Genomic DNA, 14051 nt, shown 5'->3' on the forward strand with positions numbered 1-14051 from the left:
TCAATTAAATGGCCTCTTTCAGTGCTGTAACTTTTATATGGTTCTAAATCCTATGAAACTACTTTTCAAAGTTGTCCTTAACCCGTTTGCTGTACGAGCTGTTTGCTCATTTTTTAAGTAGGACCTTACGTTCAATTGAATGGATTGGCTAGCTATATACAGAGATGATATTCTAAATCTAAATAACTTGAACTGATCATGTGTGACACGGTGGCTCAGTGGTTAGCACTACTGCCTCACAGCACCAGGGACCAGCCTTGGCTGACTGTGTGTGCGTGTGAGTGAGATTAGCAATGATAAATGCAGTGTAACAAAGTGGGGTCTGGGTTGGATGTTCTTCAGAGGGTGGGTGCAATCTTGATGGGCTGAATGACCTCTTTCCACACTGTAGAGATTCTATGATGTATTTGGAAAAAAAATTGTATTTAGCATAATTAGGATTTATTTCTAAAATTAGAAACATACCAATAAAGAGGAATTTTGTTTTTCTTTCCAGTTATCACAAATCTTCGAATGTTCTGCAGACCCCACAATTATATTGGGAGTTTAGCAGAGAGTCATTGACTTTCAGCCTTTGATGTTTACAATTCAAAACCCAAAAAAGGTGAGATTATAACATACAGGGGTATCACAGTTTCTATGAGCTGTGGCACAGAATGCAACATCCCTTTCTGCCCCTGAGCCAGACCTTTTGAGTTAGTCTGCCATTACCAACAACTGAGGCTCCCCCATAATAGACACACAACACACACACACACCTACTCCTATGGGACTTGATGGCCAAAATATTTTGAGTTTATAGTATGGATGAGTTTACAGTATGGATTATCAACCTACAAATCCCTCCAACACATGCTAATGGGAGCAGTAAAGAGGAGGACAATCACAGGACAGAAAATTGGAATCTCTGCCATCAGTAACCCTCGACTACAGCTGGCATATGTAAATCACATGTTGCAGGAGTAACTGAGATGCCTCAAGCAATTTGTAACTCACCACTGCTACTTTTCCTTAAAGTTAAAAATCACACAACACCAGGTTATAGTCTGACAGGTTTAATTGGAAGCACACTAGCTTTCAGAGCGACGCTCCTTCATCAGGTTATTGTGGAGGGCTCGATCGTAACACAGAATTTATAGCAAACGTTTGCAGTGTGATGTAACTGAAATTATACATTGAAAAATTGATTGTCTGATACAGTGATAGTTTCACTTCTTTCATGTGTAAATCACAAAACTCTTTTTTTTAAAGTTGCATTCTCGGGTTAACTGTTAACAATGGTGATAGCTAGACAATATGTTGAAGGTGTTAGCCCCCTGTGTTCTCTGTCTATGACCTGATGTTTAGATTGATTCCAATCTAAAAAGTGAAATAACAGAGTTTTACATAAATTCATGCAGTTTTTGAGCTCAGAGTTCGACATGAATCTATGTGGTTCATGTCCAATTAAACCTGTTGGACTATAACCTGGTGTTGTGTGATTTTTAACTTTGTACACCCCAGTCCAACACCGGCATCTCCAAATCATGACTAAGTAGTTCACTACTGGCAGCCCCAACCTTTTAATAAGATGTTAATGCTGAGTCCTGCCTGACCTCTCAGAGGCACAGTAAAGATTGCACAACTTTGTTTTGAAGAGCAGCAGGGAAGTGCCCTAACTAATACTAACCCTTAACCGACATAACCTAAAAAAAAGACAACTTGGTCATTTATCATGCTTTTGTTCATGAGATATAGATGTGCATAAATCAACTGCAACATTTCAGGAGCTGAGTAATGAGTTCAGGAGCAGACTTGTACATCTGAGGGATTTTAGCCATTTCCCTGAACACATCCAACAGTAATACTGACACAAGGGCATGATTCCCATTGTTCACAATGCTGTTTACTCACAAGGAGTTGATGTAGTGCTACAGGACTACTCTCTCATTATAAAGAAACAACTGATAGTGAATTGAACATGAAGGCCAGTGCACCTCAGGATAAGTGTTTATTCACCTATGGGATGTGAGCAACACTGGCTGGACCAGCATTTATTACCCATCCCTAGTTGCCTTTGAAAAGGTGGTGGTGTACAAAAATTCACAATATCAACAGCAAGACAGTTCCAGGATTTTTGACCCAGCGACAAGTCAGGATGATGAGTGGCTTGGAGGGAACTTGCAGCTGGTGGTGTTCCCATGTATCTGCTGCCCTTGTCCTTTTAGATGGTAGGGGACATGTGTTTGGAATGTGCTACCTGAGGATCTTCGGTGAATTTCTGCAGTGCGTCTTGGAGATAGTACACACTGCTGCTACTGTGCAACAGTGTTGGAGAGAGTAATCTTTATGAAAATGGTGCCAATCAAATGGGTTGTTTTGTTCTGGACAGTGTCATGTTTCTTGAGTTGTTGGAGTTATACCCATCCATGCATGAGTATTCTAACACACTCCTGACTGGTGTCTTGTAGATGATGGACAAGCTTTAGAGAGTCAGGAGGTGAGTTACTCACTGCAATATTCCTAGCTTCTGACTTAATCCTGTATCCATTGTATTTACATGGCCAGTCCAGTTCAGTACCTGGTCAATCATAAACTGCAGGATGTTGATAGTTGGGGGATTAGGTGATGACAAAACCATTGAATGTCAAAAGATAGTGCTTAGATTGTCTCTTCCTGGCGATAGTCATTGTCTGGATTTTGTCTAGTGTGAATGTTACTTGCCACTTAGTGGGGAGGTAATGGCATAGTGGTATTATCACTGAACTGTTACTTCAGAGATTCAGCCCATGTTCTGGGGACCTGCATTCAAATCCTGCCATGGTAGATGGTGGAATTTGAATTCAACAAAGCAAATCTGGAATTAAGGGTCTAATGATGACCATGAATCTGCTGTCGATTATTGGAAAACCCATCAGGTGCAATAATTTCTTTTAGGGAAGGAAACTGCCATCCTTACCTGGCCTGGCCTATATGTGACTCCAGACCCACAGCAATATGGTTGACTCTTAACTGCCCATGGGCAATTAGGGACAGGCAATAAATGCTGGCCTAGCCAGCGCCCACCTCATCCAATGAATGAATAAAAAAAAGCTTGCCAACCCAAGCCTGGATATTAGGGCATAGGCTGCTTCAGTATCTGAGGAGTTGTGCATGGTACTGAACATTGTCAAACATTCCTACTCTGGCCTTATGATCGAGCGAGGGTCATTGATGAAACAGCTGAAGATAATTAGGCCAAGGACACTACCTGAGGAACTTCTTCAATCTATCCTCATACTAATTGCTTTACTAATTGCTTTCTCAACTTGTCCTGCCAACATCAGTAATCTGTGTGCAAAAACATCCAGGTCTGCTCCTGCAATGATTTTAGAATTGTATCATCTATTTTATATTGTCTTTCATTTCTCTTCCTACTAAAATAGATCACCTCACACTTCTCTGCATTGAATCCCAAATGACACTTATACACCCATTCCAACAACTTGCCTATGTTCTTTTGGAGTACTATATTGTCTACTTCTAAGTTTATGATTCTTCCAAAACTCATGTCATCTGCAAACTTTGAAATGGACCCCTGCGCATCAAGATCTAAATCATAGATATGTATCACAAAAAGCAGGATTTAAAGTCCCTGATGAAGTCTACTGCAAGGCTTTCCTCCAACCTAAAAAATATCTATTGACCACTTCTCTCTGTTTCCTATCACTCAGCCAATTTTGTGCCCATGTTGCTACTGTCCCTTATATTCCATGACCAATAAAGTGTGTTGAGTGGAACTGTATTGAAGACTTTCTGAAAGTCCATGTTCACCACATCAAAAGCATTACCCTCATTGAGCTTTTCTGTTACCTCTTCAAAACTTCAGCGAGTTAGCTGAAATTATTTGCCCATGAGAAGTCAATGCTTTCTCTTTCTAATCAACCTACATTTTCTCCTTGTAACGATTAATTCTATTAGTGAGTTTTGAGAAGATGTGTAGCTCAGGTTGAGGTTCTGGCTGTAGGTTTGCTCGCTGAGCTGAAAGGTTCATTTCAGGCATTTCATCACTATACTAGGTAACATCAACATATCCAGAGAATCACTGATGATGTTACCTAATATGGTGATGAAACGTCTGAAAACAAATCTTTCGGCTCAGCGAGCAAACCTACATACATTAATTCTATCTCAAATAATTGCTTTTTGAAGCTTCCTCTCCACTGAAGTTAAACTGACTGATCTGTAATCCTTACAACCTTTCTGGAACCAGGCTGTAATGTTTGCAATTTCCCATCTCCAGGGGCACTTCCCTCGAATCTAGGAAAGACCGAAAGGTTATGGCCAGTACCCTGCCATCTTCACTCTCACTTCTTCAAAATCCTTGGATGAACCTCATCAGATCCCAGTGCCTTGCCAATAGTTTATTCAACACTTCCTCCTTATCAATCTTGAACCAATCGAGTGACAGAGTTTCTTCCTCAGTTACTATGGGTTGGGTAGCATCTTCCTCTTTGGAAAGACAAATACAAAGTAGCCCTCAGCCATGCCCACTCCCTCAATGTGTAAATCCCCTCTTTTCTTTCTACCAGAATGTCTATAGAAAACTTTGGGACACCCCTTTGTGTTGGTTGTCAGTCTTTTCTCATAATTCTTCTTTATTTTTTTCATTTCCCCTCTAAACCTTGTGTATTTCTCTTGGTTGTCAGTTGTATTTTCCACCTGACATCTACCATAAGCACATATTTTTCTCCTTTATCATAATCTCCTATGTCATCCAGGGAGCTCTGGACTTGTTTGTCATACCTTTCCCCTTTGAGGCAATATACCTCAAATATACCCGAACCATCTCCTCTTTGAAAGTAGCCCATTGTTAAGTATGTTTTGTTCCCACCAACCTCTCAATTCAATCAATCAAACTCTCTCCACTAAATTATTCCTCTTATTCTGAATCAATGCTTGACATTCTCTACCATTGTCCTGACTCTTAAACAGCATGATCACTGTCTCCTAAATGTTTCCCCACTGACACTTAATCCACTTGAACCACCTCATTTCCAAGAAACAGGTCCAACAATGCATCCTTCCTTGTTGAATTGGACATGCACTGCTACAGGAAGTACTTCGGAATGCAATCCAAGAATTCTTGCCTTTCACTGCCCCTTAAACTACCAGTATCTCAGCATATTTTGGTGTAATTGAAATCCACCCCCTTTATAACAATGATAATGTTGGCATCTCTCTGTAATTTCCTTGTAGATTTGTTCTTTTACATCTTTCCATCTAGCTGGTGGATTAGCGATCACATCTAGCAATGTAATTGTCCCCCTTACGTTCGTTAGCTTTAGCCAAATTGAGTCTGTCCTTGAACCCTCAGAGACATCCTCCACCATATAAATGTTGTTGTTGTGAGTTAGCAACAATCGAAAGATTGAAATTCTTGCAAGCCTATTTATGTTAGCAGTCAGCCCTTCAATATCCTAAGGGGATCCTGAGATTGGCAGCAAGAGCACCCCACTTGTTTTAAGGAACAAACTTCTGCAATGATGAGTCACAACGTTTAGTGGACGTAGACCCCCAATAGCAATTTTGAGACGCAAATGTACAAAGGACTGCACAGTTCTCATTTCACTCACTCGCAGCAGCAATTGTATTCTTCCCTCCTCAATTAATGTATTAGATTCCCTATAGTATGGAAACAGGCTCTTTGGCCCAATAAGTCCACACCGACCCTCTGAAGAGCAACCCACCAGGACCCCTTTCCCTATATTTACTCCTGACTAATGCAGCTAACAGTATGGACAATTTCGCATGGCCAGTTCACCTTACCTGCTCATCTTAGGACTGTGGGAGGAAACCCACACAGACACGAGGAGAATGTGCAAACTTCACACAGACAGTCTTCTGACTCTGGAATCGAACCTGGGTTCCTGGCACTATGAGGCAGCAGTGCTAACCAATGAGCCACCGTGTTGCAACACCTGCCTCTCCCCATTTGATTTATTCCCTTCCTCTAATAAATATTGATATTTCCCACACCCTATCACTATTAATGACAGTGTACTCAACCTCTCCTTCAATGATCCCAAGGCCTTCCTTTCTTCCCCTTACTCCAAAGTATGTCAAATGGCTGTAGCCCACATCACCACACTCCTGACATAACTCCTCACAAAGCTGCTGCTTTAATCAACTCTCATTTCCAGATATTTCTTTTGCTGTGATTTCTCTGTACAGATATGGTTAATTTCATTCTCATTTCAACCTTTGCCTCCATCCCCCGATCTTGTTTAACAGGTTCTGCGGGGTAAAGCTAGTCCAAGTCAGGACAACAAAACAGGTGCACAGTAAACCAGCAGCTGATATTTCATTACTGTACACCCAATCTTCATTTTATTGAATTGCACAAAACAATTTCTGCTATTCAGCATCACTTTTACTTGATTCAAAATTTTAAAATTGTGTAATATTTTCTAAGTCAATAGTAAACAAAAATTAGTACATTCACCATAAACCTATTTCACTCTCCAGGCCTGCGCCAGCTACTATGTCTCTTGCTGGCTTTGAACCCAGTTTGGATTCATCCTACCATATCCCATGGAGACTGTGTAATGGTGTTACACAGAAAGATCTGAAAGATCTTATCTATAGTTCCATAGACCTACGGCAAGAATAGAACAATAGTTTCATGCAAATCACTTCAGGGAAGCAAGCCAAAGCCTGGTATTACATACTCGGTTTATAATGATGTATAGATAAGCTAATAAAACAGGAAGTTGCATGATTGATGAAATTTAATGGAGACACATGTGCAGTGATTAATATTGAAAAGAAAAATGAGCAAGGGCATTATAAACTAAAATTGCAATTATGAAGGGAGTGCAAAATCAAGAAGAACTGAACATTATTTGCAGAAATCTTTGAAATTGACAAGTTGAAAAGGCAATCGAAAAGGCATTAAAATCTTTCAATTTATCAATTCAGATTCAAGTTCAAAACTAAGCAAGTTATGTTAATAATTTATAAATAACCAGTTAGACCTCCTCTGATTATTGTGTCAATTTCTAGGCAGCATATTTTAGGGACAATACTATGGTCTTAGTAAAGGTACAGAGATTACAGCCATATGAACAACCAAATGAACAAGTAAGAAGAATAGATTACTCAGTCCTTTGAGCCTGCTAAGATGAGCTGGAAGCATACCAGAGATTAATTATTTCATTTTTGTGAGACTAAAGAAGCTATAATTACTCTCCTGAAAGCAAGAATGGTAAAGAGTAGATTTAATAGTAATTTTCAAAATTATATGAGATTTTGACAGAGCTCATAGGGAAAAACAGTTCCATTCACAAGGTAGTCAGTAAGTAATAAAAGAAAACATGCTTAAAAAATATGTAATCCACAGCTTTTGAAAGTCCTATAAGATTTGCACCTAAGGAAGCATTTTTAAAGAGGAATCACCAATGTAATGTGGTGAAAGACACAGCCAATCTGTACACAACATGATCCCCAAATAGTACTGTGTTAAGTGATCATCTGTTTTGTCATGATGTTGGTTGGGATGCTCTTTACAAATGATCCAGAGCCTGATCCCTTTTTGTTAACTTTTCTCTAAATCTTGGACTCATTTCACAATGCTTCTCTCTACGTATGTGTTGCATTATTATTTTGTTTTGCATTTAGTAACTAATAAACTCACTTGTATTAATTCAAGAAAGCCTGGTCAGATTGGTTACTTTTAAAGCATAAATTCATGTGGTATAGGAGAAAGATATTCACAACGGAGAGAACATTGTATATTGAGGTTGTTCTAACCAACCGAGGGGGAAGATGAAGAAGGGAAGCCAGTTATCCCTTCTCATCCAGGAGTGTGACAATTTGGGATATCTCATATGATAACATAATACTATTAGATTTCAGCATAGTGTGCTTCAAGTGGTCCCTGGGATAAGATGAAACATGAAACTGTTGTACCCTTGGGTGATATGCTATGATACAATGATGATATCATGAGCATGTCTCTTAAATGAATACTGACATACTGATCATGAAATATAATACAACAAAAGATGAATATTGGACAGGATTCAGTGGAGAACTCCCCTGCTTTGTTTCAAATAATATTATGGTATATTTTATAACCACTTAAGAGGGTAGATGCGGCCCTTCTTCTTACATTGTGTTTCATGGAATATGGGCTTTTTTTCTCATCCAAATTTCCCTTGTGAAGTTAGCAGTGAGCTGCTGCAGCCTGTGTGGAGAAGTACACCCAGAGTTGTGTTAGGGAGGAAATTCCCAGATTTTGACTCTGCAACAATGGTGATATATTTCCAAGTCAGGCTAGTGAGGGAGGTTGTGATGTTTCGAGATTCTCATTAATCTTGTTTTTAGGTACCAGAAACCACAGGTTTGGGATTTGTTAATCATTGAAATCTAACCTGAAGATGGTCAAAATGAAGTCACGTTGAGCCAATGATGGAAGGAATGAATGCTTATGGTGGTGGAAGGGGTGCTGATTAAATGGCTGTGGATGGTGTTGAGCATCATGTGTGTTGTTGGGGCTGCACATACTCCTTCACATGCCTGACAGGTGTAGGCGATGGACAGGCATTGGAGAGTTAGGATCTGAAACTCTCTGTCAGTGCGGCACTCTCTCAGCAGTGCACTGTAATGTCAAATTTGTTCATCTCTCAAACAGTACGTGCAGACACAACGACCAAATAGCCTCTCGCTGAGTTGTAAATTTCCACCAATTTTATGACTCATTTCTGCATTTTCAGATCTCTGGAGGAAATAAGTGAAAGTTCTAAAAGTAGCACTATCCTGCAATTATTTATATCCTTAGTTTTGCTTTTAATATTTTTATATTATGTATTTCTTTTTCAAATTGTCCTAAAAATGACCTGTCTGAAGTGGAAGTATTGAAAAGTGTACAGGCTGCTTTTGTTTTTCTATCTGTCAGTCCAGCCTGACAGAGTTAACAAGGAACAAAAATAGAGATAAGCGAATAGTTGCTCCACAAGATGTGCTCAGAAAATGCCACTATTAATTTAAGTGAATAAATGTGTTGAGTTGTCAAGTGAAGTGAAATGAATATGGAGGCGACTTCACGATCTCTGATTGCTTCCAACTCCTGATTCCTGCCTCATCAATGGGAGAGAAAGCTGTTGTCAGGCAGATTAGGCGATCAGCAGACAGTGGTGGAAGCTAAAACAAAGGGTAAATGTGAACGGGAAAATGCAGCACTGACTAATTATTGACACACAGGGTATGGCAGTGTTTGAATAAGTGAACAGAAACACAAACTGTTCCCAGGAAAGGCGGTAAGATCCTTGTTATTTGACCCACAGCATCCTGCTGTCACTTTTCACTGGTTCTTTCTGTTCCGTTTTCAAAATCGTAAACGGTTCACATTGAAGGAAGAATTGTTTCCAGTGGCAGAAAAGTCAGTAAGCTGAAGACATAAATGGTAAATGATTGACAGAAGAACATGGGACAGCATGTAGAAACACGCTTTTGCACAACAATTTGAGATAATCAGATAGTCTGAAAAGGTTATGGAAACGCATTCAATTATAACATTTAGAAGAGATTTGATAAATACCTAAAATCAAAATTAGAGTGCTATAAGGAAAGAATAGGGAAGCTGGATATCTTGGATTGAAGTCATGGGCCAGCACTGCACTATGGGCTGAATGAGCTCAATTTGTGCTGTTTCAATAAATGATTTTGTGACGATTCTGGATTTGGTGAAAATGATGGCTTGGAAAGCTCTGCTTCCTTACTGTCAGATAATTCTCTTGATGTAGATATCTTGTTTTTCTACAAATAGTGATGAAAAGTCAATAAGCACTCCATTGCTATAAATTACTGAGGTTGTGAAGGTCTGTATATAAATGCAAGTTCCTATTTATCCTGCTCACCAAGTGTTAATGTGCTGCTGATTCCTGGGTGCGTTTCTGGGGTCCAAATGCTTCAGGTTCTTACTACAGAGAGAAAGAATGGTCGAGGCTGATATACCAAGGAATACATGAACTTGTGTTTCAAATAAAATGCCAGGTTTGCACTCATCAGAAACCTGTATTACTGATCCCACCAAGTTTAACATGTTCAGTCACGAGAGGGCATAGCTTTAGAGTGAGGGGCAGGAAATTCAGAGGGGGTCTGGCAAAAACCTTTTTCACTCAAGAGGCGGCGGGAATCTGGAATGCATTTCTGGGAAGTTAGTGGAAGCCAGTAACATTACAAACTTTAAAAAATATTTGGATGGGTCCCTCAAATATCATAACATTCAAGGATATGGGATAAATGCAGGAAATTGGGATTAGCGTGCCTTTACTGGTAGTTATGTTGGTATAGATTCGATGGGATGAAGGGTTTTTTTGCCCACATATGAATCTACGAATCTTTAAATGGAAGGTTTACTCAGTTGCCTGCAACATTAAGGAGCTATTTAGTAATGACCATCCAGCTGAAAAGTCTGGCATGTCCACAGGTTGAAATGAGGCAGAGAGGAGGGTACATGGACCTCTCCAGGACAGTTAGGGCTTGACAATAAATGCTGGCCTAGCCACTGATGCCTACATCCCATGAACAAATAAACAAAAATCCCAGTCTTACAAAGGAATCCATGTTAACATTAAAAAATTATTGTGAAATCTTTCTGGGTCTGGGCCCGTTTGCCTCCCTTGATTACTGGCTTCATGCACTCCTCATTCCTTGTTCCTGTCTGACACTATTTCCAAACACTTGTATCTCCTCGAGTCACCCAAACATTAGTCTTTCTGGCTCTGCGTGGTAACAACTCATTTAATTACAATAAGGCTGAGGAAGCAGTCACCCACCATTGCTTATTTTGTGGATTGCGCCTGCTGCTTTTGTGTGTTCGTGTTTCAGCACACCCTTTGACTATTGACTATTTCTTGGTGACTTGTTACCTACCTCTTGATTTTTCTGCTCCTCGGATGCTGCCTGACCTGCTGTGTTTTTCTAGCACTACTCTAATCTAGAGTATGGTTTCCAGCATCTACAGTCCTCACTTTTGCCCCTACCTCTTATGTCTCCACAAAGCAATCTGGAACATTCCAATTCTGGCACTACACTGCAACGTCACAACATCTCCGAGCTACAGACACTGACTACACCACTCTCCAGCCTAGCAACAATTGCATCCCACACCCTCCTCTTGCTGAAATGTCCTTCTTTCTCTAATCTCTTTTAGTATACATTGATTATTCCTTATCCCTGATATTTCAAACTGCATCAAAACTTTTTTCAACTCTCCCCAGATCTCTACTCCCCTATCATTTCCCAATAATCTTCATAAAGTCTACTCAATCCTCAAGCTAGTCATCTTCCATGGTTCTCTCTATTGGAGGAATTGATATTTGAACAAGACCGCTTTCTTTCTCATACACCTTAGCTCTCCTTTAATCTCACAATCCTTTCCCTTAAATTAGCTTCCTCAATAACTTCTTCCAATCTCCTCATTCCTGATGCTGCACTTAGTACAACACTTCAGATATTGTAGCTTTGCCAGAATTCTTGTTTCTGATGCTTTGCTCAGCAAATCAATTACTGAGATCCACCTCTGTCATTCTCAACTTCCCCAATACCCTCCTCTAGCCTTCACATTTTATATTGCTATTGACGTTGGTGACCTATCAAGCATCACCCCCATTTCCAGTTTCTGAAATGCAGAGGAGGTGGTTCTGGGGATTGGAATAGAGGAATGGGGCCAGATGGGGTTGTGGGGGCAGGGATTCACCTTGCATTGAATTGAAAGATCTTACAACAAAAAATAAACCAGTAAATCCAACTGGTCTTTGCTGGGATTTCTGCTTTCCATGAACTCCCCATCCCCTCTTGATTTCGCTCTATTAACATAGCTCTCTATTTGTTTCTGCCTCTGCACTTACCTTGGTTCCTCTGAAATGTATTCACATTAAGTACTCCATGACTTATAGCACTGCACATTCCAATGATATTCTGTGCGAAGGGTTTTCCTGAATTCCGTATTGGATTTATCAGTAACTGCCAAATATTTATGTACCCTAGTTTTCACATAAGTGGAAACATCAGTTCAATAATCACCCGATTTAGTCATTTCAGAATTTTACTGAGCACCGTTAAATTACCTCTCAGTCTCTCATTTATACAAATAAATGCTGTAATCTGTTCAATCTCCCCTGATAGTTATAACCTTTCAGTTCTGGGAACATCAATTTAGATTTTTTTATAGATCTTCTGCACTGCCTTGAGGACAGTTGGTGCACAATCAGTCTGCCACAATTGTTAGGTGGCACAGCTTTTTTCTGGAGAGAATTTGGTGGCAGGTGGAGTTTGATGTGGGGTAATGTGAGGATCCAGGATCATTGGAACAGAGGGATTCTAAATGTTAAGAAACTGTGAGCAATGCAGGAGTGGAGAGAATCGTAGACCCATGTATATAAATCATGCTAAACAAGTAGACAAATACAAAAAAAGTTAACAAAGATGCGAATGTTGGTCCTTATATTTGAGGTAGAATGTGATTCAATTGGCGCTACGTTTTGTAAAGATGTGGTCAAACTACACTAGAATACTTCTAGTTACCTTATGGAATGTATCAGCTGTGAAAAGGATGCATTACAGATTTATCAGATATCACATGATATCAAGAAATTACCAAACGCACTGTGCACTGCAAAGGCTATGGGCCCTGACAACAATAGTTTTCCAGCAATGGTACTGAAGTCCTCAGAATTTAATGCACCTGAGCCAAGCTGTTCCAGTAAAGCTATGACACTGTTATCTATCCGGCAATGTGGAAAATTGTCTAATTATGCCTTATTCACAAAAAAGAGACAAATCAAACTGAACCAACTACCCCCACCTGTATACTCTGAATCATTAACAAAGATGATTAGCAATGCTTACAAGCAACACTTAGTAATAATGGACGCTGAGTTTGCATTTCAGCTGGTCTACTCAGATCCTGACCTCATTAAAGTCTTGGTCCCTACATGAACAAAGAGCTAAACTCCAGGTGTGAGGTAAGCGCAACTGCCATCAAGGCAACATTTGACTGAGTTTGAGATCAAGGAGACATGAGCAAAATTGGAGTCAATGGGAATCAGAGGGAAAACTCACCACTATTTCTTATCACATACAGCACACATGAAGATTGTTGGAGTACAATCATCTCAGTCTCAGATTGTCATTGCAGGAGTTCCCCAGGGTTGAGTGTCTGGTCCAACCATCTTCAGCTGCTTTATTAATGACTTATCTCCATTAATAGGTCAGAAGTCTGGACTTTTCCTGAAGACTTTTGCTGACCACAAGAACAGGTCAGAGGCAAGAAATTCTGCAGCAAGTGACTAACTTCCTGATTCCCCAAATCATTTCCACCATCCAAAAGGCCCAAGTGAGGAGTATAATGAAATATTTGTCCTCTTGCACAGATGAGTGTGACTCCAACAACACACTTAAGGACAAAGCAGCCCAGTTGATTTGCACTCCACCTGCCTGCTACAACTTTCATTCCCTTCATCATCAATGTACGGTAGCAACTGTGTATACCACATACAGACGTGGGTAAGTGCCATTTGATGGCAATATTATTGCACTGCAGTAACACACCAAGTTTCCTTTGACATCACCTTCCAAGCCACCATCTCTATCACCTAAAAAGACAACAGCAGCAAATGAGTGAGAATAATACTTACCTGTAAGTTCAAATGCATCTTGACTCAGAACTACATTGCCAGTCTTTCAGAATGCCTGGGTTAAAATCCTGTCATGCCCGTCCTAATGGCACTGTAGGTGTGTCTACCCTACATGCACAAAAAGTGGTTCAAAAAGACACCTTCTCAAGAGCAATCAGGAATGGGAAAAAAATGCTGCTGTCACCAATCCTACATTCAATGAATCAATAAGAATGTAGAACATAAGAACTAGGAGCAGGAGTGGCCCAACATTTCAACTCCCCCTCCCACTCTGCCAAGGACATGGAGGTCCTGGGCCTCCTTCACCACCGCTCCCTGGAGGAAAAACACCTCATCTTCCGCCTTGGAACACTTCAACCCCAGGGCATCAATGTGGACTTCAACAGTTTC

Source organism: Chiloscyllium plagiosum, chromosome 27 (genome assembly GCF_004010195.1).
Source record: "Chiloscyllium plagiosum isolate BGI_BamShark_2017 chromosome 27, ASM401019v2, whole genome shotgun sequence".
Classification (NCBI taxonomy): domain Eukaryota; kingdom Metazoa; phylum Chordata; class Chondrichthyes; order Orectolobiformes; family Hemiscylliidae; genus Chiloscyllium; species Chiloscyllium plagiosum.